Below are 6,055 nucleotides of genomic sequence, written 5' to 3'. Positions count from 1 at the left end.
TATGAAAGTTACCCTAACCTACCCTATATAGATATTTCCACCAATAATAATGAAAATACTAGATGAGTATTCTAAAATGTGTATTTCCAACAACAAGAGAGTGTTTAGTACAAACATCCAACGCAGTAGGCAAGCAAAGAAATTAAACAGCAACTACTGGACTTTAAGAAAAGAATGTTATTAACAGTAGTGTTAATAACATTCTTTTCTTAAAGTCCAGTAGTGCCTGTTTAATTTCTTTGCTTGCCTACTGCGTTGGATGTTTGTACTAAACACTCTCTTGTTGTTGGAAATATTGATTTGATGAGGGGTATGGGAGTGTTTATTCCGACCCTTGCTCTCTTGCTGATTGATTTATTCTAAAATGTGGACATGGAGGTGTACTGCATATAAGGCCTTGCGTCAGTTTTGCGCTGCCGGTGCGTCACTTTTTGTGACGCACCAGCGGCATACACAATGCGCCTTGTTGCGCCATATTTAAAAAGTGGCGCATCTAGGTAGATGCGTCACTTTTTAAACCCCTGCGCCACATTATACCAGCGTCAGGTATAATGTATGCAGAGGGGGCGTTCCCCCGCAAAAAGCCTCGTAATAGTGTCGCAGTGAAATCTATGAGATTTCACTGCGTCACTTTTAGGATGCTGTTGCGTCAAAATCTTGCGCCTGCCTCACAGCAGGCGTAAGACTGACGCAATCCCTTTCACATGGGGCTTTCCCCATGTGAAAGGACGCATTGCTGGAGTTGCGTCACTTTTGTGACACACTCCAGCAATGCGTCACTTTTGCGCTTACAGATGCGTCAGAAATACTGACGTATCTGTAAGTCCTTGCGACATGATGCGTCATACATTAAATATGACGCATCATTGGTGTCGCAAGGAGTGCGCAGTGAAAAGTGACGCATCGCTGTTTTCACGCAGCGATGCGTCACTTTTCATAAATGAGGCCCCAGGTGCTTTGTTCCTCTGTGAACCACAGTGCAACCTTAATGTGCAATGTCCTCTCCTGTGAGGTGATGCCTGCCCTGATTTAAACATGAGACCAGGGCCCTGGAGAGGACATTGAGTGAATTTTCTCCTACAGAGGGTTGCCATCGGGAACATGCTGGCTATGTAAGATCTCTATATGGTGCATAATCAGAGCAACTTTCAACAGCATATTTACCCTTTCTCCTTCATCTGTAATATGGCATAGGAGCAACGTCCAAATATTCCCTTATATGAATGAGACCAGAACCTCATTGAAATGAGAGAACATTCCCTTTTGATCATGTAGGCACGCATGGGTGTACTGGCATGACCCATATTGCAGAAGGAACTGAACTAGAATTGTCTTTGGTCTCTTCTATAATATCAAATTGCCCCAAGTGCAGAAACAACAGGCAGACACACGTGTTCCCCCCCTGTGCCACTTTTTATAACATTGCCCCTGGTGTTCAGCTTTTATCTTGAAGCCATGAACATGGATATAGTTTTCACAAAACCTAAACAATAGCGCACATAGAAAGTGCTGTCAACTTAAAGTATAAAAACCACAAATGTTTAAAAAATTGTTCTGAAAATTGTCCAGTTTGAGAGACGTTGCCTCAATGAGTGTCAACACATTGTGTATCTGATACTAGCTGAAGGACACCACTGATGCAGCAGTTTGAACAATCCAGAAATAGCCATAAACGTTTCCCTTTTGCATTTTGCTGCTCTGAATGCCCTGTGCAATTATCTAACATAACCCAATGCTAGGTAACAGCATACCTTGTGCATATTTGATTTTGACGTTAATTTGCAGTAGAACGAATCCATTTGTCAGAACAACATAAACAAATATGTCATAGATATTATATTGTATCAATGGTCGGTGTTATCATAATTAGCTTGCCTATTAAATCTATTTCACATTCAGAGACACCCTAATAATCTGTCCAGCATGTCCTATAACGTTGTGATAGCTCCAGAAATAAAATCCCTACACTATATGAAAGTAATTGTAAAATCTGTAGAGGCAAATCATAAACATCAACCCAAAACTGTGGGGCATATTACCAACAACTAGCAATAATTATCGCTAGGTTGGCTTAGCGGCAATAATTTTATCGCCGTGTAGCGATGATTTTTATCGCTTAGGAGCCTTGATATTATCAAGGTTTATCTCCTCAGCAATACAAATCGGCCGAAATGCATGAATATCGCTGAAAAGTCAGCGATATTCATGCATTACAGAGCAAATGCTATTAGCCATGTTATCCACCTCCCATTAGATAACATGGCTAAGAACTGCTCAGGGCAGGTGTTAGCTTTTGGAGATATTCGCGCTTAGCGCAAATATCTCCAAAAGTTGGTAATAGGAGATAGCGATGTTAGCGACTGTTTCCAGGCGCTAACATCTTGGCATGCCCACTTTGCATGTCATTAGTGATAAATTTCACTGACATGCAAAGCGGGGCCCAAGATGGTCGCTATCTCCTACTAGCTGTCGCTAACTGGTGTTAGCGACAGCTAGGTAATAGGGAGATAATTTTATCTCCGCTTTCTTTGCTTTTAAAGCCAAAAAAGCGGAGATAAACCCCCTTGATAATATGCCCCTATGAGCCATATCTGAAGATATTGTTTCGCAATATATGTGTGTATTCGAGCAGTGACTGTGAGAGAGTGGATAGTTAGTTAGAGTGGATAGTTGCCAGGCAGTCAAATATTCTTTATTTGAACAAATAAAATCATACAGGTTGGGGTATACAGTCTAGAATGAAATTAGAAAACGAGACAAGTATTAAAAATAGAACATAAAAGTCATAAATAAAACCAGCTCATAAAAATAAATAAAGTACCCCTTCTGCTTCAGTTAAAATACCAATATCCTTGTGACTATAATCCAGCCATCTTGGCTGGATGCCTGTTCCTTAATTGCAAGGCCCATTCAATAACTTACCATATAGAAGCATACTTTGACATTAGACATCATCTGTAGGTATAAAAGGGCAGATCTAGCTTGCACAAAGCTCATCTCTTTTAACATTGGGAGAATATTTGTTGTCTTAGTGAACAATAGTAGTCACAAAACATGACAAAGTACATAGTATCTTGAGAATAGAAATGATAACAACTACAAAGGCTCAGGATGCCTACCTCTGAGGCTCACAAATAGCCAGTGCAAAAGGTTCAACCTGAATCTTGTGAGGAGGAACTGATGTTGAGGGATGGTCACTGCATGTATATATAGAGGTATTGCAGGGCTCGACTTTAATAAAACAGATGAGCCGGCCGAGGTTTTTACAGAGCTCTCTAGCTTGTATTTCAGCCTTGGACAAGGATAACAACTGCTTCTTCACCCAGGCCATCTCATTCCTTGTAATTATTTCTGTGGTGCTATACATTAGGCACGATTCAGCTTGTCCATGACTGATCTATTGTAAATATTCCATTGGATACTATTCAACTTCTCCAAAGATAGGCAATCCTTGATAACTATTTGTGTTTAATTTTAATTCCGGATTAGTCCAAATCCTGAGCTACCTAATCACCAGTCCCAAGGCAAGGAGATTGGAGATATATCCCACCCTCAATTTGTCATGAACAATAATAAAAGCAGTGGATTGAGGAACCGCTATCAATCTCTTCAAAAAGTTGTTCTCTACAATCTACATTTGGTCATCAACTTATAGCCTTAGATATCACACCCATAACTACTTAGGGAAATGCATTTTGAGGGATACACTTTCAGAAGGGCCTTAACAGGTTTGGCAACCAATCTGCAGGTGAAGTAAAAAACTGCTGTTGAAGGTATGTCCGTGGAATTTCTCTGTAATCCTCGTTAATAAAGTCCATGAGACCCCCTCATCGAAACGTTCTCCCAAATATGAAAATGCTTTAACCCACATCATTTCAACCCCATCCCCAAAACATCTCCTGAGGCAAATATTTTTCCATTTAGGGCCCATAACCAAAATGTGGGATTTGGTGTAGTTAGTGCTTAAATCAATAGAATTAAAAAAATCTGCAAAGCAATCCAGGAGACACTGCAACCCTATCCCTGTTGTGGCTAGTATCACAGTGTCAAATGTCGAAATTAAATGTGAGGCCATTCTGGGAATGTCTTCATTGACTGTACATAGCTTAGAGCCCAATGTGTTAATGGTTAAAGTAACAAGTATTTCCAATGCAATAGGTCTGGCATTTGCGAGATTTTTAACTATTGGCATTGTAAATGACAATGGCTTTTATTTGTGTGTTTTGAAAACCTGCAAGCAACGACTATAAGTACAAAGTGCACATAAATAAAAAACGTTGACATTTGATTGGACTAAAGATTAAAAAAAATACAACAGCAGCTTTCAACAAAGGTGATGAAGTTAAACAGTCAAGTTGGAAGAAACCTGGCTAGGGGTAATGCTGCTATGTTGACTGATTTAAAAATAGCGGTAGATCACCATTGCACAGCTTTCTATAAAGTAAAATGAAGCCAGAAGTTCAGTGTGTCGAAATCTGAACCAATCTATGCTTCCAAATTTAATGTTATGATTGTTAGCAATGTTTGATATTTTATTTTAGTTGAACATTGCACGCATAGAATGTGAGTACTTAGCAATAATAATAATATTAATACCAATAACAACAATGATTCTATTTAGTATGTTCTCGTTATCAATAATAATTATAACATAATGGAAAATAAATTAGTAATGATGATCATAATTGAGTTTTTCCGTGAAACCCTGTTTTGAACAGCAAAAAAACGCAACATGTAGGCGGATATTACTGTTGAGTAGTTACGTTGCAGTCAGTGTCCGTGGGGAAGGCAGCGACTGGTGCCTTCTCTCAATTTCTAAATTGGAAATTGATACTTGTATAGCGCACTACTCACCCGCAAGGGTCTCAAGGCGCTTGTACGAATGCCGCTGTGGAACCCATCTTGGCTTTCCCTGTGAGGCGTCCACTCCTGGGCACCCCCAAGGTGGAGGCCAGGCATCCTTTGCGTTGTGGGGGCCGTTGTATAGAATGCGAGATGAAGGGTGGGCTGCTCAACTCACTTCCATTCTCTGGGGCCTAATATTGCAATATAAACTTAAATATCTTTTCAAAAGATACATGAGAGCACGGGAACAGAACTCTGAAATCACCTTGTCTCGTGTGCAGCCTGTCTGGCAGTTCTGCGAGGCTTGAGCCTTTCTGTATATATTTCCCTGTAGCGCTGCGTGGTGGTGAAGAGGCCGGGGCGGGGACAGGCGCTGCAGCAGTGCGTGGCTGTGGTGAAGTGCAGACCCTCAGAGCAGGATATAGCAGCCAATGGTCGCCTCGGCCGGTGCACAAGTGGAGCACAGCACAGGTGTCTACACTTCACAGAGCCACACCCTGTGTGTGAGGCACAAAACACAGCTCTGCAGAAATTGCGTGCAACGGCCCCTTGTAGTTAACACCTAAGCAGTCTGGCGAGAAATGCCGAGCCTTTATTTTAAAATGACACCTAGAGACCAATATAACAACATTTCGTAATTGTTCCACAATATAGTGCTTTAGGTAAAAAAAGCTCTATTATAGACTGCTACTTTTGTTTCAACAAATTATGAGCAAATTCAAGTGAATGCACATGACATCTATCAAAGAGTTTCCATATGTGGTTGTAAATCTATGTGTAGCTTTGTGTACATCATTCTGTACTAGAATAGATTATAGGAAACATCCCCACTCCCCCCCAGACACCACAGGGTGTGTGATCAGGATATGTCAAGGTTGTCCAACTTCAAAGGTTGCACCTCTCTATGATCGCATGATGAGCACTAGTGGTTCTGGCCCGATTCAAGCTAGCGCCAAGACACCCTTGCGTAAACACACACGTAAGAAATAAAACCAAGGGGCATATTATCAAGGGGGTTTATCTCCGCTTTTTTGGCTTTAAAAGCCAAGAAAGCGGAGATAAAATTATCTCCCTATTACCTAGCTGTCGCTAACACCAGTTAGCGACAGCTAGTAGGAGATAACGACCATCTTGGGCCCTACTTTGCATGTCAGTGATATTTATCACTAATGACATGCAAAGTGGGCGTGCCAAGATGTTAGCGACTGGA

Source organism: Lissotriton vulgaris, chromosome 4_1 (assembly GCF_964263255.1).
Source record: "Lissotriton vulgaris chromosome 4_1, aLisVul1.2, whole genome shotgun sequence".
Taxonomy (NCBI): domain Eukaryota; kingdom Metazoa; phylum Chordata; class Amphibia; order Caudata; family Salamandridae; genus Lissotriton; species Lissotriton vulgaris.
The sequence above is the reverse complement of the archived record's forward strand: the minus strand, read 5'-3'. Positions refer to the sequence as shown.